Here is a 22,159-nt window from a genome sequence, read left to right as displayed (position 1 = left end):
TGCCGCTTGGAGAAAGAGGAGTGCCACTACGAACAGGAAATTTGGAGTGCCTGGAACCGACTACCAGACACTTTTAGTGCCCTGAAAAATATAGCAATGGCTTTACTCACAATTTTTCCCTCTACATACTTTTGTGAGGCCTTATTCTCAGCGTTAAATAATATCAAAACCAACAAAAGAAACAGATTGACAGATGAAGTTAGCAGCGCTTGCTTGGGCCTGAAGTGTACAAAATACCAACCTTCAATTGAAGATTTAGCCAATGAAATTCAGCAACAAAAAAGTCACTAATAGGCAGGTTAGTTAAAGAATTCCCCCTCCCCATCACTTATCTTAGTTCACGGCACCCCACACAAGCTAAATAATATCAAGACAAAAAAAAGAAACCGACTGACAGGTGAACAAAGAAGTCACTAAGCAGGTAAGTTAAATATTTAGTTTTTGGTTTATTAAATACAATTATATATAACAATTGTACATTTATGTTATTTAAACTATAAATATCGCGAAATAATGTTTTTTCCTCAAAGTGACACACTACCCGAGTTATGCTCAGTTTTTTGGCGAAGTTTGATACACCAAGCTCAAAAGGTTGCCCATCACTGGACTATAGCATACTCTTACAAACTTTGTTACCTTGAGCAAATTACTTAATTCTCTATGTATTCATTTGTAAAATAGGACAACAATAGAACCTACCTTGGGCTGTTGTAAGGATCAAATGAGTTAAGACATGGAAGGCATATAAAGCAATGCCTACCTTAGAATAAGTGGTGGGGGGGGGGGTCATCATTATTTTTCATAATATTATTGTCATATAGGTCCACCAGAGTTTAGATAAAACGTCAAGAAAAATGGATGGGTAAGAGAAATCCTGAAATAACTGATTAAGTTTCTGCCATCTGATAGCATAAAGACTTCGTATTAATAATTGAGAGGTATTATAGAAAAGTAGAGTAACTTACATTTTTTTCATACATTTATACAAGGACACACCTGAAATTTTGCAAACTCGACTAGGAACCCCAGGTGTTATTATATGGGTAGGGAGTTTTGGGGGAGGTTTGGATTGATAATTCTATCCTGTATATTATCGATGGACATGAGCCACTGAGGAGGCATGGAGACCAGAGTATAGACGGAGAGTTAGCTTACTAGGGGGAAAGGGGCTTTGAATAATGGGGACCAGGGAACAGGTGGGAAGTTGCTCAGGGGACAGGAAGTGATGGAAATCAGAGTAAAGGTAGGAGGTTGGTTTTGTAGAAGAGGATCCTCTGTCATTTTAAGAGTGAAGGGAAGGATGAAAGGATAGGATGAGGCCAAGTAGTGTTGAATCAAAGGCAACCAACCATCAGGAACTACTAGTACCTATGGTTTTTTTAAGGTAGGAAGTTAGATCATCCACTGAGACAGGGTTAGAGATTTTAAATGAAAGGAACAGCTTTAAAATCGCATTTGAGTGGCTTGCTAGGTGATGAACAGCAGCATAGGGGCTGCAGTGAGTAGACTTTAAGAATGTTTCATGGACAACCACCTGAAACACGCAAAATAAATTTTCAGTCCAGAAGAAAATGCAGCCAAAATGCACACTACATTTCTATTAGAGGAGCGGAATTCTGAATGAGTTTTTATCTCTGCATTTAAAAAATATTTTATAATAAAGTTGTAATATTCTGATATTTGGAAAGGTTTAAAAATACTTTAAAAAATTTGGGATGTGTTACATTGTCAGTTCTCAAAAGTCACCATAACTAACGTCATCGTTGACCATGAAACACAATGGTTTGTCTTCTCTGAGCAGTTTAAGTTAATCTAATGTTTCATCTCACTCTGATAGACAACAGTATAGCTTACCTATTTGCTTCAATGATTGAGACAATAATTTCACAGCAACACACATTCTATTCCAGTAAAAATATATTTTTTAATCAATTGCAGGAATTGAGAATTAAGATTCAATCCAAGATATCTTTTGATTACATTAGCATTTGCCAGATCAGAGTAATTTAATAAGATTCTACACTGGTAGAAAGAACTATGCCTATTGAAACTCAGGAAAAAGGATTGGCTCACTCTAAATTAGATTTATGAGTGTCAGCCTAAAAGCTAGTACACTTGAATTTTATTCATCTTTTTTTTTTTCCACTCTAACTTGACTGAGAGAATAGCTCTCCTTTTTGAGTAAGCCTCTTCATTCACTATTGCCATAATTAATACTTAATTCAGAAATGAGGTGGTAGGCATTTACATAATGGGGATTATGTGCTATTCACTCATAATGGCAATGTGAGGGTTGTCAATCACTGCACATTCTCACCATGCTGTGGGAGGAGGAGCAGGAATGAACGAATGTGAAATCTATCACCTGAAGTGTGTTAAAAAAAGAATGAATTCCACTCTGGACTTATTCAGAGCTCTGGTGATAGAAAATAATAATAACTTATCCTGTGGGGTTGCAGATGGTTTGAGCAAAACCAGAGGTTCTCAATCTTAAACCTCAAATAGTAATCACTTGGGTAAATTTAAAAATACTGATCTGCCACCCTCCCTGCCCCTGCCCCTGTTCAGGAATGCCTACTAGTAATTAAGTTTGAATTAATAAATAATGAATAATAGTTTTAGTAAAAATATATCCCAGCTATTGCATGGGACATACTTATACTTAAAAAATAATGATTCCTCTGAAATTCAAAGTGAACTGTGAATCCTGCAGTTTTCCTTGCTAAATCTGACAGCTTCCCCTGCCCCCATTCAGATTCAGAATTGACAGGTCTGGATTTTTTAAAGCCCTCAGGTGATTTTAATGTACACCCAAATTCCGTAACACTGGACTAAACCTTAAAAGGCCTCTTCTAGCCCTGGCCGGTTTGGCTCAGTGGATAGAGCGTCAGTCTGAGGACTGAAAGGTCCCGGGTTCGATTCCTGTCAAGGGCACATGCTGCAGGAGGCAGCCGATCAATGATTCTCTCTCATCATTGATATTTCTATCTTTCCCTTCCTTTCCCTTCCTCTCTGAAATCAATAAAAATATATTAAAAAACAAAAAACAGGCCTCCTCTACAGACAGATTGGCAGAAGGCAAACTAAGAACAGGAGGGAGAAGGATGGGAAAAGATTGTTACGACAGGTCAGTAGAACCATCACAACTTTAAAGTCTTCTAGTTTGCTGTCCTATCTCCTATGTATTTTTCTATATTTGTTATAACTTACTGAGAGCAATCATGGTGCCTGCTGCACCCACAGCCCCTTCTGAACCATACCCTGATGCAAGTGGGCGGTTCTGGGTGGCTCTGCAGGCCTGTGCCCTCCCCCTCCCAAACTGTGGCCTCTGGGACAAGGATGAATCTGAGGGAGACAGTGGCCTGCGAGGTGGTGTGGTACAGAGTTCTGCCCAGTAGGGTGATGATGATTAAATTAGACCAGACACAGTCTCTTGGTGCATTTTATTTCTGGGTACAGAGCATCAGATGTTTGGCAATGGAAGCAGAATCCATTGAAATAGGTTAGGTCAGTGGCTCTCAAACATATTGAGCTGAATATTAACTAAATATTATCGGTACTATTAACTAAATATTATTAAAACACAGGATTCTGGGCTCTACCCCAGAGTTTCTGGTTCAGTAGGTCTGGGCTGCAACCTATGAGTTTGCATTTCTAACATATTTCCAGGCGATGCTACTGCTTTAGATTCAGGGCCACACTTTGAGGATTCTGGGTTAGCTTATGCTACAGTAACACATAAGCTCCAGATCTCAGTGGATGAAGGAAACAGAGGTTTATTTCTCGTCTGGGCCAGCTGTTCAGCCAACATGGCTGTGCGCCAAGCTGCACGATGTCAAGTTTCGTCAGTCTGAGACCCCGATGCAGTAGCCACTCTCTGAAACATTCTGGCCACCACGGCAGAAAGAAGGATGAAGCACACCCTGACGCTTAGAGTTTCCGCTGCAAGTGGCACATGTCACTTCCACTCAATTTCTCTGGCTAAAGAAAATCATACATCCACGCATAACTTCTAGTGGAACATGTAACATAATCTCATCATTTGCTTAGAAGGAGAGAAAAAATATTTGCTCGAATGACAGATACTGAAGCTAAAAACAACACACAGAAACAGAACAGCATGCAGATGGCATGAGAGCACTGGAGTCATGAGTGAGGAAAACCCTGGCTGGTTGGTTGGTAGAGGCAAGAGTAATTAGAGACAGAGCTGTATATGAACAATCGTATGATGCTGATGATGGTTGCTGATGATGGTTGCTGATGGTGGCTGATGATTGTCAAAGCTACTTGTGGTTCTGAACCATGTCTAAGTTTGTTGCATAATGTCCTGGTCACCAACTGGATGTGTTAATACGAATGCTGCCATGTCCCTATGAGATTCCTAAGATCCTTACTCCACATACACCTACAAGCTCATGAAGTCTTCACCCAGGACCGTGGTCGGCAAACTGCGGCTCGCGAGCCACATGCGGCTCTTTGGCCCCTTGAGTGTGGCTCTTCCACAAAATATCACGGCCTGGGTGAGTCTATTTTGAAGAAGTGGTGTTAGAAGAAGTTTAAGTTTAAAAAATTTGGCTCTCAAAAGAAATTTCAATCTTTGTACTGTTGATATTTGGCTCTGTTGACTAATGAGTTTGCCGACCACTGACCCAGGACATCACATTACCAAGTCACCACCAACAAAGCATATTCCAGCGATTAAATGTAATTTCAAAGTAACTTGAGTCTCCCACATGTATTTCTCAGACACCATGAAGGGGACCATAGATCAACATAAAATATCTTCAAATTTCTTTAAATATTTTTTTCCATATAAAGCCCCCAATTCTTCCCTAGCCCCCACCTTTGGATTTCTGGATTTTCTCCTCCTCTTCCTTCTATTCCAGTTGTGCTTCACAAAATCCCAAAGGTCTGATTTAGCAAAACAGGGGTGGGGACCAGCCTGAGCAGGCCCAGCCTGAACCCGTGATGGTGGTGGGAGAGGAGAATATCTGGGTGTAACAACCTGGCCCACCGCAGCCTCACTCCAAGCCCACATTACTTTGGTGCCTGAGGAACATTCAGTTCCTTGTGGTCAACAGAGTTCAAACAACTTGGACATGGATTTTCATACCAGGACCAAATGATTTCTAAGGTACAAAGTGTGTGAGCAGTACTTAAATATTCTGACAACATTAACAACAAAAAGGAAAATGGTATATTTTTATCATTGCTCAACTGCTTATCTTTTAAATTTGAGCTTAGATGGACCCAAACGTCCCAAGTGCACTGAAATTCTGTGTGTAGTCTAGTTGCTTACCCCACCCACTGTTTGCTTGAATTTACCATGAACCGTGTGATTCTTTCTCTTTACTATTTTCTCCTGGTCACTAAGTGATAGATTGGCCTGAGCCCTGAATTTTGTCCATCTCCTAGGATCACTTTTGAGAACACATCTAGGGGCAGGCAGTGTTTCTCTTGACCTTGAGAAAGAGACTCCCTTCCCTGTGCCCCATGCGTTAATAGATTTTGATACTGGCTCCCTCTGGGTGAGGAGTCCCAAAGACCAAAGGACCATGCCTACAGGTAGCCCTCCCTCTCACAATTTAGACCACAGCCCGGGAATTCCCAATGGCCCTGGGATTGCTTCTAGGATCTGTGTGAGTCTTGTCCTGGTTCATCCTCCCAAGGATAGAATGTGCCATGAAATGCATATCTCCAGGCCCAAAGAATAGCCAAGGGGTGGCTGTTTGGGGGTGTGTAGAGCTTGGACATGTGGGCTGGGAGTTTGAGGTTCATTGTGGAATGGAAGGGAACTAGAAGTGAGGAGAGAAAGGGCATAGTTTGCAGGCCAGAGACCAGAACTGTCTACAGTATCATGTTTGGACACAGACAGAACTTCTATGAATCCAAGAATTTTAACTTCAAACTTCTTGGCCTTTCACATAGTTCTGAAGGGGTGCATTTGTCAAGGTAGGTAGACAGAATATATTTTATTTGACAACTTGGCTTACAACTTACAGTCATAAATATAGCAGATAGGCCTCCATTTATGTCCTTGCCCCAGGCCCTGATCTGGCCTGGCAGGCAGGTGGAGAACTCAAGGGGCTGGGACCCAGATCTTGGACTGGAATGAAAGGAAGAACCTGTCAATTTAATTCTATGGTGCAAACACTGATGAGACGATTTGACTACCTAATTTTACAAATTTAAAAACAATGGATTGCCCTGACCAGTGTGGCTCAGTTGGGGAATTATCCTGTGCACCAAAAGGCTGCTTATTCCATTCCTGGTCAAGGCACATCCTTGGGTTGCTGGCTCCATCCCTGGTGGAGGCATGCAGGGGGCAGCCAATGGATGTTGCACTCTCACATCAATGTTTCCCTCTCTACCTTTCTCTCTCTCTCTAAAAATCAACAAACTATTAAATAATAACTAACTAACTAACTAACTAACTAAATAAATAAATAAATATGGATTGTCCTGAAATAAAGTTCTTCGAAGCATCACAGACAAGACTGCCCCCCCCCCAAAAAAAACAAAAAAACAAAAAACAAAACAAAACCAAAAAACCAAAACTTCATACTCCCCTTAGCCAGCGTGGCTTTCACTTTTGTCTGTCAACAACTTGTTTGTGATATACTGTGTTGTGATATTAAGAGCACTAATGCTAGATGTTGACAACATGGTTTCTAGGCTCCAGGAGGTCAATTTTTCTGCTTACAAGCTGAGTGAACCTCAAGCAAGTTTCAACCTCTCTGAGCTTCAGCTTCTTCATCTGTAAATAGAACAAGGATCCATACCTTACATGGTTGTTGTAATGGTTTAATAAGAAAGGCCTGTAAGGACTGGGCACATAACATGTGTTCAATCAGGGGTAGCTGCTGCCACTACTGCTGTTTTCACTTTTATTGCTACTGTTGTCATTCATTGTGCTACCTTAGGCCCGTAGCAACTTAAACTTATTTTAAAATTAATTAGAAAAATAGGGTAGCACATTCACATTGTTAAAAAATAAGACATAAAAAGATGAATATTGAACAATCCTTTTCCTACCTCTCTGACCATTCACCTCATTCCATACAGCTCTGTATTCTATAGGTTTTTGTGTACTCTCACAGTATTTCTTTATTCAAATATAAACAGATATGAAATATATTCTCCTTTTTCCATTTTCATACATAAAAGGTAGCACACCATATATACTTTTGTGGATGGTGCTTTTGCTTACTTAATATATCTTGGAGATCTTTTCATGTCAGTATGTAGAGAGTCTCCTATGCTTTACCACAGTTGCATAGTATTCCATTATGCCCCTAGAGATAAACAATTGGATTGTTTCCAGTGTTTTGCTCCAATGAACAATGCTGCTGTGAATGAACTTGAACGTGTGTGATTTCATGCAAGTAGGTCAATCTGTAGGATCGGAGTGAGTGGAGTAAATGTATTATGACTTTGATATGTAATGCCAATGTGTCCTTCATGGAGGCTGTACCATTTTATACTCCCTCCAGAATGTGAGGTTTAAGTCATGTGAACTTTTCACTCATATACATCAGTTAATTAGGACCAATAATGATGCCCATTTATATTAGTTTCGGGCTGCTGCTATAATACTTACCATAAACTTAGTTGCTTTATACAGCAGAAGTTTATTATCTTGTAACTCTGGACACCAAGTATCCAGGATGGGCCTTGGTGGGCTAAAATGGAGGCATTTGCAGTGTAGGCATGGGAGAGAATTTGCTCCTTTGCCTCTTCTGCATCTTGAGGTTCCCACATTCCTTGGCCTGTGCCCTGCATCCCTCCGATCTCTGCTTCCATTGCACATCTTCTCCTCTGACTCTGTCTCCCCTTTATATGGACTTCGTGATCACATTGAGCTCACCCTGATTATCCAGGATGATTTCCTCATCTCAATATTCTTTTTTTTAAAATATATTTTATTGATTTTTTAGAGAGGAAGAGAGAGGGATAGAGAATTAGTAACATCGATCAGCTGCCTCCTGCACACCCCCTACCGGGGACGTGCCCGCAACCACGGTACATGCCCTTGACCGGAATCGAACCTGGGACCCTTGAGTCCGCAGGCCGACGCTCTATCCACTGAGCCAAACCGGTTTCGGCTCATCTCAATATTCTTAATCACATCAATGAAGTCCCTTTTGCCATGTAAGGTAACATTCACAGGTCTGGGGATTAGGATGTAGACTTCTTCGGGGGTCATTATTCTTCCTACACAACCACCTACTGCACAGGGTGTCAGGAGAGTCAAGGCAGAGAAGTCACCTGTGAAAAGCTGTCCTTGTCTGTCTCCCCCACTGGAATATAAGAAAAGACGTGCTGTGTTTGGTTCAGCAATTTAGTATCTATTAGGTCAGAGTAAACCTTCTATGCAATTGATTTATATTTTATACTAGAGGCCCGATGCACGAAATTCGCCCCCGCCGCTGCGGTGGCCAGGGGCCTCTGCCGCCTCTGCCTCCTCTGCCTCGGCGCCCGGCCCACTGCGGCTTTGCCCAGAAGGATGTCTGGTCTAATTAGCACATTATGCTTTTATTATTATAGATATCTTATATTTAAGTTTTAATGTATGAAAGAATGAATGAGATTCTTTGAAAAAAAATGTAAAGCATTATGCAAAACAGCTTTTTTTTTTCATTAAAAAAGGGGATCTGGAAAGCTTGTCTCATTAGATAAAGATTAGTGTTGAAGATAACTGAACTCTAGAACTGTTATTTTGTCAAATTTTGTAAATCATAATATGATCTGTTCTTATTCAAAACATATGTTTTATCTCCAAGTGAAGAAAATGCATCTGCCCATATTTTAATTTTTTTTTTCAGTTTCAAATTAACATGCAAATAGTCTGTCCCTCTTTTCCAGGCTCCTGTCACTGAGTCACATGTCCATGGACCAAGGAAGAGACAGGAATAAAGCTGAGAATACACAAGCAGGGAAGGACTCAGTGAATTGAATGGAAGCAACTATTACAGGAGAAATTGGAAGTGATGGCACCGCTAGGAAAAATGCCAGGTGTGTCCACCTCTCGCCTACCTGTCTAGGTTTCACCATGGTGTTTTCTTCTCATCACTTCACTCATACATCGCTCTTTCTTTATAAAGGCAAAGGCTGACCAAGCCTGACTTCCAAATACCTTGACTTTGTTGGGGATAGGAAACTATTGGGTAGTGATGAAGGAAATGGGCCCTGGGGACTGCAACCTGGGTTGGAGCCCAGTTCCAGTACAAAATGATCTTGAGTAAAGTATTGAACCTCCCTAAACCCTCCATTTTTAAATCCAGTGGATAAGTGATAATGAATAATGATAGTACTTCTCTCATAGAATTGACATAAAGATCAAATGACAACATTTGTGATGTGCTTAGCTTAGTGCCTTAGTAAGTGCCAGCTACTGTTCTTATTATTATCAGTCACTCTTATTTTCTGTCATACAGTCAAAACAGGTTTGATATCATCAATAAACTATAGTACCTCTGACGTCTCAATGGCAACCATCCCGCTTGGACCAAACCATCCTTTCATTGACCAAACCACTTTCTCACTATCCATTGCAATCGCTCTTGGTTCTCACCTTCTTTTTTTTCCTTCTCAGTTGAGATTCCAAATACATACCGTGTACCTCCCCTTTAAAACACCTTTGACTCCCTCGGTCCTCTCTGTCTCTTGTACCTGACTGGCCGAACCTCAGCCTTGGTTACATCCAACTACTTGCCTCCCCAGCAGCCGACATTAACTGGAGAAAGATCACACAGCGGTGCACATCAAAACTATTAAAATAATTGTTTCAAAATATTGTTTGCCTTTTTCATTGTGCTGACATTTGCATTGGTAGTGTCAAAGCAATGATGGGTAAAACTTCTGATGCCTTAGCAGGATTCAAGGCAATGGCACAGAACCTGTTACACATTTGAAGTTAAAAAAAAAAAAAGGGGAAAAAGAAGCCAGTGCCCTGGCCAGTGTGGCTCAGTTGGTTGGGCATTGTCCAGTGCATCAAAGGGATGCTGGTTCAATTCCTGGTCAGGGCACATGCTCGGATTGTGGGCTCGATCCCCAGTAGAGGGTGTGCAGGAGTCAGCCAATCAATGTTTCTCACATCGATGTTTCTCTCTTTCTCTTCCTCTCTCTCTAAAAATAAACATCTTTTTAAAAACAAAACAACAACAAAACAAACAAAAAATACCAGTTTAACTTAGCAATATCCTTGATGAAGCAGTAGAAATTATTAATTTTACTAATCTTACCGCTTGATTATTTATCTTTTTAATGTTCTATGTGTCAAAATGGGATGTCTGCATAAAGAACTTCTGCATACTGAAGGATGCATATCTTTTTTTCTTTTTACTTTGTCTGTATTTGTCATAACCTTTTAAAGCAGAATGTGACTAGAGCACTACACATCTATTCACAAAACTTGCTCTGGGTTACTTTCAAGCGGCTTAACAACATGCCTAGGTAGCTTGTATTTCTGCGATGCTAAACAATCCTTTTCTTTGGAGACAAACCCTATGGATAGTTACTACCATCATGTTGGTCAGCTTAGCATACTAACTTCTAGAGGCCGAACATGCAGCTGATAACTACGGGGGATGTTAGGCTCAAAAAGCAGATCTTAGGGGATGAAGGTTGTTTTAACCACGCATCTCAGAACACTTTAGCAACAAAAGATTTGGTCTACTTGGGAATCTGCTTGAGAGATAAACACCTCCGACCACAAAGCTAACTAACATTAGGCTACACATATCTTACAACAAACATAACCCCATTATGTTTAAACAGGCCAACATGGAACTAGGAAAGAAACAGGAGCTCGGCTTCAGTACCTGAAGTATCACAGTCTCATACATGTAGAGGGGGAAAGGAACCCGGTCTTCCCTTTAAGTAGTTGCCATGCCAAACATATATTAAAAATGTTAACTAAAATAAAGAAAAAAGTCCTTGAAAATATATTATCCAAGAGAATGAAGGTAAAGTATTAAACACGTGTGCAGGTGTTCTCCAGGTGAGCTTAGTCTACTTCCTCCATGGGTGAGGTGTCATTGTCTCCTGCCAGGGGCGGCATCTCTTTGGTCACAGCAGCACTGCTCTCGCCAGCAGGGGGGTCATCCTCATCTATACCAAGACCAAGTTTGATCATCCTGTAGATCCTGTTAGCGTGTGTCTGGGGGTCTTCCAGACTGAAGCCAGAGGACAGGAGCACGGTCTCATAGAGCAGGATGACCAGATCCTTCACAGACTTGTCATTCTTGTCTGCCTCCGCCTTCTGCCTTAAGGGCTCGATGATGGAATGGTCTGGTTTATCTCCAGGTGTTTCTTTGCTGCCCTGTAACCCATTGTTGAGTTGTCGCTCAGGGCCTGAGCCTTCGTGATTCTCTCCATGTTTGCTGTCCAGCCGTATGTGCTTGTGACAATGCAGCATGGGGATGTCGCCAATCGGTTTGATATGACCACCTTTTCTACTTTTTTCTCTAAGGTGTCCTTCATGAGTTTGCACAGGTTTTCAAACTTGGTTTTATTCTCTTCCTGTTTCTTTTTCTCTTCTTCATCTTCTGGAAGTTCCAAGCCCGCTTTGGGGACTAACTCCAAAGTCTTTCCCTCAAACTCCTTCAGCTGCTGCACACAGTACCCATCAATAGGCTCAATCATACAGATCACTTCTAGGCCATGCTTCGGAAAATACTCTACGAAGGCCGAGCTAGCGACCTGGTCTTTGATCTCACCTGTGATGTAGTAGATATGCTTCTGGTTCTCCTTCATTCTGGTGCAGTAGTCCTCTCATCACCAGAAGCAGATGTGTAGTATCTGAGAGCTTCTTCCAATTTTGGAGAATCTTCATGAATTCCAAGCTTAATATTTTTAGAGAACTGCTCACAACATTTTTTGTAGTTCTCCTTATCTTCTGCCAGTTCAGTGAAGAGTTCAAAGCATTTTTTGACCAAGTTCTTTCTGTTAACTTTCAAAATTTTGCTTTATTGCAACAACTCCCGGGAAATATTTAGAGGGAGACCCTCAGAGCCCACCACACCTCTAATGAAGTTCAGGTATCCAGGGATCAGCTCCTCACAGTTATCCATGATGAAACTCTGCGAACATACAACTTACGGTTGTTCTTTTTCTTCCTGTTTTCAAACAGGTCGAAGGGAGCACGTCTTGGGACAAAAAGAAGGGCTCTGAATTCCAACGGTCCTTCAACTGAAAAGTGCTTCACTGCCAAGTGATCCTCCCAGTCATTAGTCAGGCTCCTGTAGAATTCCCCATATTTTTCATTAATGTCATCAGGATTTCTCGTCCAATTTGGCTTTGTTTTGTTCAGTTCTTCTCGATCCATGTACTTCTCCTTGATCTTCTGTTTCTTCTTCTTGTCACCATCCTTCTTTTCTTCTTCCTCTTTGTCAGAAACAGCATCTTTGATTTCAGGCTTGTCTTCGGACTCCTTTTCTTCTTTTTCTTTCTCTTCCTCTTTCTCTTCCTTTTCTTCAGCCTTATCATCACTGACTTCTTTATCATGTTCCTTTTCCACAAAAAGAGTAATGACATAGCCAATAAATTGAGAGTGTTTCTTCACAATCTTTTTGATCCATCTCTCCTCCAAGTACTCCATCTGGTCCTCTTTCAGGCGCAGGATAACCTTTGCTCCACGACCTATGGGTTCCCCTATGTCAGTCCTAACTGTGAAGGATCCTCCTGCAGACGACTCCCAGGCATACTGCTCATCATCATTGTGTTTGGTGATCACAGTCATTTTCTCAGCAACCAAATAGGCTGAATAGAACCCGACACCAAATTGGCCAATCAGAGAGATATCAACACCAGCCTGCAAAGCTTCCATGAATGCTTTGGTCCCGGACTTGGCGTTAGTACCCAGGTTATTGATCAAATCGGCTGTGGTCATTCCAATTTCAGTATCCACAATAGTGAGGGTTCGGTCTTGCTTGTTTGGAATGATATTAATATGCAGCTCTTTCCCAGAGTCTAGTTTCCTGGGATCTGTCAAACTTTCATATCTTGTCCAGAGCATCTGATGAATTTGAAATAAGCTCCCCAGAAAGATCTCTTTATTTGAGTAGAAAGTATTGATGATCAGTGACATCAACTGGGCAATTCTGCCTGGAAGGCAAACGTCTCCACTTCCTCCTCCTCCACGGGTCCGCAAGGCTCTGCAGCAACGCAGCACGAGGATGCAGAATCAACTTGATGCATATCTTTTTAAAAATTGATTTTAGAGAAAGAGGAATGGGGTGGGAGAGAGAGAGACAGAGAGAGAGAGAGAGAGATCAATTTGTTGTTCCACTTATTTATGCATTTATTGGTTGATTCTTGTATGTGCCCTGGTGGGGATCGAACCCATAGCCTTGGTGTGATGGGACCATGCTCTAGCCATTGTGATCAGTCACTCTAGAAATGCAGTCAGAGCATAGGAAGGAGCTCTTTCCTTTTCATCTTTCCTTATGGCATTTTATCTTTCTTTAGATTTATGGACACGAGATTACAAGTCCTTGATGTGTATGCAACAAGCATTCCTTCTTTGTTAAAAAGGAAAAAGAACACAAAAGAATACTTACATATTCATCACATTTCACATGACATCAGACTTACTGGGAAGTTTTCAAAAAATGGGAATGCCTGTTCCTCACTCCAGGACTACTGAATCAGAATTTCTGAGTCGGAGCCTGGACATATGAATTTTTAATAAACTGGAAATAATTTTGATGATATCTCTTTTTATTTTTTAAAATATATTTTATTGATTTACGAGAGGAAGGAAGAGGGAGAGAGAGAAAGAAACATCAATGATGAGAGAGAATCATTGATCGGCTGCTTCCTGCATGCCCCACACTGGGGATCGAGCCCACAACCCAGGCATGTGCTCTGACCGGGAATCAAACCTGCAACCTTTTGGTGTACAGTACAATGCTCCAACCAATTGAGCCACCTGGCCAGGTTGAAATATTGTACTTTTAAGGGTTCAAAGTTTATTTCTGATTTCAGAAGTGTCTCACTGAAGCTGTGAGAGAATAAAAAAGAATGATGGCAGCTATAGTGCAAGATCATAGACCACATAAGGAGGTCTCTGAGCAGAGGAAGGTTAGAAGATTCTTTTCTCTCTGCCAGATTAGCTAATCAAGGGTTGCACCCCACTCTCAGAAACCTAGACTTCCACAGAAAGAAGATGGATTAGGAAGTAACGGCACGTTGCCATGGCAGGGAGACGGGGAGGTGGCTCTTCTATCTCCTGGCAACCGTTTGACAAGGAGCTGCACTAGACTTTGAATTAAAGGCAAGAAAGCTGCCACTCGGGGATCATTTGAAAGAGAACGTTAATCAAGCTTACCTTGGTACCTCGAGAGAAATTCAGATTTAATAACAGAAAATTAATACAATGTCAGGTGCCCCTAACATGTACTTCAAGGGACTATTTCCTCAGTCTGACCAGTCATGAATGAAGTGAAAGTGTCTTAAGAAAGAGCTTTCCACTTTAGTTTTCTGAAAGCAGCATGCCCCATGCCAAGGAAGGATTAACCTTGTTTGCCAATGCCAGGGGCCAAACTAGAGGGTGATGGACCTGGGATACTTTTGGAACAGACTTGCCAATAATCTTCTTTTTCTCTTTAACCACTATGTCTTCTAGATATTTCCAAGCTACATATCTAGGTCTACTTCATTCCTTTTAATTGCTGTCTGGTGTTTTGTAAGATGATGTTCTATTCCTTATTTCACCATTTCCTCGTACATGGGCACTTAGGCTGTTTCCAGAGTTTTGTTTTAACACTGCTGTCTTCAACGGGTTAATGTGCCCACATGCAAGTAGTTTCTCTATGATGGAAACCTGAAAGAGGTTTACTGGGTTGAAGAGTATGAACATTGAACATTCTTACACCAGCTGCCAAATTGCCTTTCAAAAGACTATTATTTCACACTAGAGGCCCGTTGCACAAGAGATTCGTGCAATAGGCCTTCCTTCCCTTGGCTTCTAGCACCGGTTTTCCTCTGGCACCCGGGACCCAGGCCTTCGCTCCGGCTGGAGTCTGCCTTCTTCGTCTTTGCTGCAGACTCAAGCCAGAGTCTGCTGTCTCTGGGCAGCCGCCATCTTTTTCCTTCTAATTTGCATATTCCCTCCTGATTGGCTGATGGGCATAGCGGAGTGATGGTCAATTTACATGTTTCTCTTTTATTAGTGTAGATTCTTACAAACAGCTCCCTGCGAGCGTCCTGCCCCCTTCTTTCTGACGGCTTTGTGCATGCTATTCCCTCTCACTGGGATGCGTGTCCCTTCCTCATTTTTCAGATCTCTATCCAAGCTTTTCTTTTGGAGAGCCTCCCCTCACTGTCATCAAGTTCCATTGCTCCATTCCACTAAGATTATGAGTGTCGGTCTATTCTTACCACTGCCTTGATCCAGATTCTGGTTTCTGACATTCCAGTCTCCACATTCTCATGCTCTCCCCAAAAGCCCAGTAGGATCACGTCCCCTCCGCCTTGCACATCACCAACGTGAAAAGCCCAGTAGGATCATGTCCCCTCCGCCTTGCACATCACCAATAAGAAAAGCCCAGTAGGATCAAGTCCCCTCCGCCTTGCACATCACCAACAAGAAAAGCCCAGTAGGATCATGTCCCCTCCGCCTTGCACATCACCAACAAGAAAAGCCCAGTAGGATCAAGTCCCCTCCGCCTTGCACATCACCAATAAGAAAAGCCCAGTAGGATCATGTCCCCTCTGCCTTGCACATCACCAACATGAAAAGCCCAGTAGGATCATGTCCCCTCCGCCTTGCACATCACCAACGTGAAAAGCCCAGTAGGATCAAGTCCCCTCCGCCTTGCACATCACCAACGTGAAAAGCCCAGGAGGATCATGTCCCCTCCGCCTTGCACATCACCAACAAGAAAAGCCCAGTAGGATCACGTCCCCTCCCCCTTGTGCATCACCACGAAGAACCAGGTTTTATCAGTGTGGCATGTGCAGCCCACCTTGATTGTGCCTGCGGAGCACATGCTGGTCACCAGCTCGGGCTCCTCTCCACTCTCTCCACCATGCTTGGCAGTTCCCATACAGATGGTAGAGCTAGAAAGATTTAGTTCTGAACCCCAGAATTTCAACTCTGTGACCCCAGGCAAGTTACTTAACATTTCTAAGACTCACTTTTCCCATATGTAAAATGGGCATAATAATATTTAGCTTCAAAATTCACCCAAAATACTGGAGATTATATCAGGTGAAGTATAAAAAGATGACATTTTGCACAGTTTTTAATTGTTGGCATCTTTAGTAAGAATATGCATTACTTTTGCCAATATAAATATTCAAGGGATGAAGAAATAGTCTGGTAGAGTTGGCATAGTGTGGTGGTTATGAGCACAGACTCTGGAGCTAGACTGCCTGGTTTAAATCCAGTTACTGTGTGACTGTGGAAAAGTTACTTAACCTTTCTGTGCCTACTCTACTGATTTGTAAAATAAGGACAATCCTATTACTCACCCTGAAAGGTTGTTGCAACCATTAAATTAACGTAAGTGAAGTATTTGGAATAGCGCCAGCACATAAGAAGTGCTGCATAGGAGTTTGTTGGTGTTAATAGTGGATGGCGAAGCAGTAAATGGATCATAACTATCTGCTATCCTCTGCCCTCCCCACATCTTTGCTAGGGTTGCTGGGAGGATTGAACAAGGTGATACCTGAGTGACACCTGGCTCATGGCGAATTCCCCCTTCCTCTGCTTTCCTTGCCTTTCAGTCCCAGTTGGAGGATTTTTCCTTTGGAGAGATCTTCCTGAACCCAGGCTGCATTGTCCTGCATTCGGACACTTTTCACACTGCCGTGTCATAGTGGTGTACTCTGTTCTGTCTGCACCAAACTAGGAACTTTAAAGGTAGGGATTGTCTTAATTTACCCTTCCATTTTTATCACAGTACCTGGCAAAGAGTAAGAGCTCAATATATGTTTGCTGTATTTTGCATGAAGAAATATGATCACCTTCAAGCAGTTTATAATGTCTAGGATGGAAAGATACAAATATTTGAAAAGGTAATCCCATTATCACATGAAAAGACCTGCTTTGGGCAATATGATGACCCAAGAGGCAGCCTGGGGCGGGGACTCAGGCACTGGGAAAGGGTCTGGAGACTTGGCTGGAGTGTCCAGCCGCTCCTGAGTGTCCTGTGTGACTCTGGGACAGTGGCCTAACCTCTCCGAGCTGAGGCCCCCTAAGCCGTAAAAGATGAGGAAAATAACACCGGCTACATGAAAATGCTTGGCAAGAACATTGGTGATTAAGTGTCAGACTTGGGGTAGCTCATCTAGTCCGGAGAAACCCAGAGCAGGGAGAGTCGGCCTTGGCCTGTGTGGCGCCCCAAGGCTGCGGGGAAGAGGCAGTGATGAAGCTGAGCTTTGAGGGGATGGGGCAGAAATTTAGCAAATGGGGCGGAAGCTGGACTATTTCAGGCAGGATATTATCTTGAGAAGAAAAAGCTGAGAGACAGACGGAAAAGAACCAGATTTCTTTACTTTATTGTCCACAATAAGGAATTGGAAGAAAAGGCTTGTGAATGCTGGCATTTTATTTCATCAGCTTTGAAGGAAGGTGGGAAACACGGGAGGCTACAGAAGCACAGCTGCGGGGCGGAGGGGCCTGGAGAAAACTGTGGCTCCAAATTAATTAATTCAGTGAAGTTAATCTTTTAAAAATAGCACACTATTGAGTTTAAGCAAATAAACCCAAACAGAAGGTGTGAGGATCGTTAAATAACCAAATGCTCCTACTGCTTTGAAGTTTAATTTAGTTGTTTAAGTGAATTTTAATTTTCTAAATCCACACTCTGTAAAGGGGCTTTCAAAAATAAAACGGACCCTTAGTTGTTTCATATTCAGCGTTAATGTGACATAAAAACAATATTTTTATCATAGCTTTTTAATTAACTGTATTTTCTAATTTTTTTCAATGTGGCATTACTGTAGGAATGTTTAAAGTTCTAAAATAAAGGAAAGCAAGTTATAATAATCTCTGATTTTTAAAAAAATTTTCACAGCAAACTTGTGCGTATCTAAGAAGGTTTTCATTATTGTTGTTAACATCTGATTTTTTTGAGCTCATGAGCTCCCTTCTTCGGCTCATTTGCCTTCTACATAACAATCGCCTAGGCGACCAGCACAGAAAGGAGTCGTGATGGCAACCGCTGGTCCTCTAGCATCTACTTGGGGCTGTGTTTGCACCTTGTCTGCAGGTTGTGATGCTGTAGAAGCTAGGAAGTATCTCTTCCGTTGGTGAACCTTTGGCCAGCGCCAACCACTGAGTTACAGACCCTGTTACTAATGGATGTCGCCCCCTAGTGGAAAATCAGGGGTCTGTACACATTCGGGAGGGCTAACTGGCAACTGCAGTTTCAGACCACTTTGTCTGTATGCAAGAGAGATGAACTCCCAGTTTCAGGCTGTTCTGTCAAACCTGGTGGTGGTAGAATAATGGTCCCCCTAAAGATATCCGTGTCCTAATCCCCAGAACCTGTGACTATGTTACTTACATGGCAAAGGGACTTTGCAGACGCCATTATGTTAAGGACATTGAGTGGGCCCACTGTAATCGCAAAGGATCCTTATGAAGACAGAGGCAGGAGAGTCAGATAAGAGAAGGTGATGTGAGAACGGAAGCAGAGAGAGGGCTGAGGATGCTAAGCTGCTGGCTTTGAAGACAGAGAAAGGGGCTGTGAATGCAGCGGCTTGAAAAGCTGGAAAAGGCAAGGGAACAGTCTCCTCTAGAATGTCCAGCTGGATCTCAGGCCAGGTGATGCTTTGATATTTTGGCCCAGAGAGAACCATCTTGGATTGCTGACCTCCAGAACTGTGAGATAATGAGTGTGAGTTGTTTTAAGCCACCAGGTTATGGTGATTTGCTATAGCAGGATAGGAAACTGAGATGCTGCTCTTGAGAAAAGCAATGATACCTATGGGCATGCTGCCTGAGAGACAAGACACCCTGACCCAGGTGCTGTTGCTTTTGTGCCAATCATCCAGGAAGAATGCGACACAGAATCTTGAAGGTCATTTTACACCATGAAAATGCATTTAAAGAAGGGAAATGTTACTGTCTCTGGGCCAACAGGGGTGGGGTGGGGGTGGGGTCACCTGAGGTGGAGTCCTTGTAAAAAAGCAAATGATGACATTGTTGACTCACTGATGAGAAAGTACACTGACTCTCCTGGGGAGAGGGAACTGTTTTTTGAAAGAAACACCTTTCCCCCCCTAGACAATAGATATGTCACACATGTACTATAGAAAACTTGAAAAATATAGAGAAGCAGAGAATGAAAATCATCCATAACTCAGCCACTCAGAAAACCAATATTTTAACATTTTTATTCTAGCAAGTTTTTACCACTCTTAAGATTATAGAGTACAGGGAATCTTTTTAAATTTAATATTATATCATAAACATTACCCACATCATTATAAATCCTCTGAAAATGTGCTATTAATGATGACACAATACTCAACCAGTTTTCATATTCTAAAATTGAGTTACTACTTCCATGTTATTAAGCATTTAAGCTGTTTTGGGTTTCAGTGAAATGAATAACAGTATAGTGAACATTTTTATGTAAAAAAAATCTTTGTCTGGATTTTGGATTGTTTCCTTAAGGTAGATATCCAAAGATGAAATAACTGGTTTAGAGGTTGTGAATAATTTCAAGGTGTATGAAACTTATTGAAAATTATTTTCCATTAGGTTTGTATTAATTTTCTCTCTTATTAATAACTTATATTGGGTGGGAAATCTTCATATAGTAATCTAGTGTGGTAACCTTCAAATCTATTTTATTGACTCACCCTAAAAAATACATTTTGTATCATAATCCAAGACACACATACACACACACACACACATACACATATACATGCATTGAAAAAGCTTCCTCTTTCAACATACAATGCACTACATGATGTTATGTATTTTATTCTCTTCTATTATTTTAAATTCAGGTTTGTTTGTTTTTGTTTGTTTGTTTTTCTGACCTGTCACACAATAGGTTCATTTATTATCAGGATAGCCTTTGGGAAATACCTCAGATATATTGCTGTGGAAAAGCATGGCTATAGAACAATATTTTATGGGACTAGGGGCTTGGTAACAATTCAAGATATTAAAGTCAGTTTTGATTCACAAGGTGATTTTGGGGCCTAGGAATAGACCAGGACCCAGTTTGCAACACTGTTTTAGACCATGGGAGTGGACCCAGCTTCGTGTAATTCCTATGTGCATCTACGGATAGGAACTACCTCTTCTAAAAATATCCCAAGCCTCAAGTTTGCTGCCTTTTCGAGAAACATGATTGTATGGTGAAATGATTTGAGCACTAGATAAAAACAACATCTGCATGGAACAGCTGACCAACCTTTTAAAAACCTGAATTTAGCCCTGCCTCAAAGCCTAAATGTCATCCCCATTAGTTCTGCATTTTGGATGTTTGTTAATTCACAAAATTCTCACAGGTATACACCTTGTGATTTCTATGCATTTAATAAAGGAAGACGAAGTGGCAACAACAGATCCTTAAAGTTTTGAATTCTGTGATATTTTGACGTAAGTTGCACCTTTGGTGTTATCAGCGCCTTTGTATATCTGTGAGCTCTTCCAGCTAGGTTTTATAAAAAGATTTCAGTCTCCCAGATCACATCTGGGGAAGGCAAATGAACAAATAGTGAGCTTTTAAAAATAGAGAAAGGGACATAAAAGGAAGAAACCATCTCTATTTTTAGATAGATGTCAGATTAATGTTTTGGATTCAGGTCTAAGAAATTCTTCCTCGTTGTTGAATACTACCACCATTGTGACGAAATATATATTTTTAAAAAATCTACCATCAAATATATCAAAAGCATTTGTAGGCCAATCAGCTCTAAATTTTATGAGATATTTAAAGGTCAAACATTTCATCAAACATATTGCATTGTTGAACACTAGAAGAAACACAATAATGATGACATAGTTGAATGTTGAAGATTGTGAAAAAGTGCTAACAAATTATATGACCTTTAATTTATGATTTATTTTTTCATTCAAGGAAGTCAAAGCACTTCACAGTCTTACTCATTAATTTTCACAGTTCTTTAGAGTAAGAAACAGACAAAATAATCTTATCTGCACTGTGTAGACAGAGATTTAGGGGAGAGAAGGGTCTCTAGGGCCAAAGGACCTGTCCAGATTCAGAAGTATGAACAAAATGTTTACAGTTTTTATTCCAAATCACCACGTCACATGTGACCCTCCCTTCCATCATAAGTCCCTCAGGCATTTGAGACCAAAGTTTGATTGTTAAACACTTCTGTGGCAACACTTGTATGCCAGAAGCTGTTCCAAGGACTTTCCAGATATGAACTCAGTATTCATAACAAGCCTATGAGGTGGGTACGAGTATTACTCCCATTTCACTGAATGGGAAACTGATATATAAATGACTTCTTCCCAAGGTCACAGCTAGTCCGTGGTGGAACCAAAGTGTAAGACAATGTTGGCCTCCAAGGTCATAACTGTTACACTCTGTTGACTCCCCTTTGCTAGAAGGTAAGTCCTCAGCCTTTTCTTTCGAAAGCCAACCTTTCCAAGGATCTTATGATGTCTGCTGTTTTGTAGCTTAATTTTTGATGTGATAACTTTGGTCAGAGAAGGACTTCAAAAGCCTGTGTGTGTGTGTGTGTGTGTGTGTGTGTGTGTGTGTGTGTGTGTATGCATCACACACATTGATGAAGCAGGAGAGAAGTTTACTCACTATAACTCAGATTCCCTCCAAAAGTAACCTTATATTCACAAACTGCCCCATCCACTTAAGACCATCCCCCTTCTTTCCCATGAGGAAGACACTTAAAATTGTTTATTAAATTTAACTTAGTCTCTTCCAATTTAAAACTGTCAATTATGGGTAAATAGTGGATTCAAATTCACATCCTATCTCAGGGCTGCCCCTCCCTGCCCCTTGGGCACCTGGGCTCAGATGTAGGGCCTTTGGGTTTCCCCTGGCTTCCGTGAGATGGCCCTCAGTCTATAGGGTCTCTGGCAAGCTCTATACATGATACAGAGGGGAAGTGGGTCCTGGATGGAATTGTGGATGTCACTGCTAAAGCTGAGGTCCCTGCTACAGCATTTATATATATTTTAAAAATATATTTT

General features: G+C 41.4%; 1 pseudogene; it reads right to left on the bottom strand.

The window, feature by feature from the left end:
* Window positions 1-11,008: 11,008 nt before the first annotated feature.
* Window positions 11,009-13,200, bottom strand: LOC103287805 (heat shock protein HSP 90-alpha-like; annotated as a pseudogene).
* Between the last annotated feature and the right edge of the window lie 8,959 nt (window positions 13,201-22,159).

Source organism: Eptesicus fuscus, chromosome 11 (assembly GCF_027574615.1).
Source record: "Eptesicus fuscus isolate TK198812 chromosome 11, DD_ASM_mEF_20220401, whole genome shotgun sequence".
NCBI lineage: Eukaryota > Metazoa > Chordata > Mammalia > Chiroptera > Vespertilionidae > Eptesicus > Eptesicus fuscus.
The sequence above is the reverse complement of the archived record's forward strand: the minus strand, read 5'-3'. Positions and strand labels throughout refer to the sequence as shown.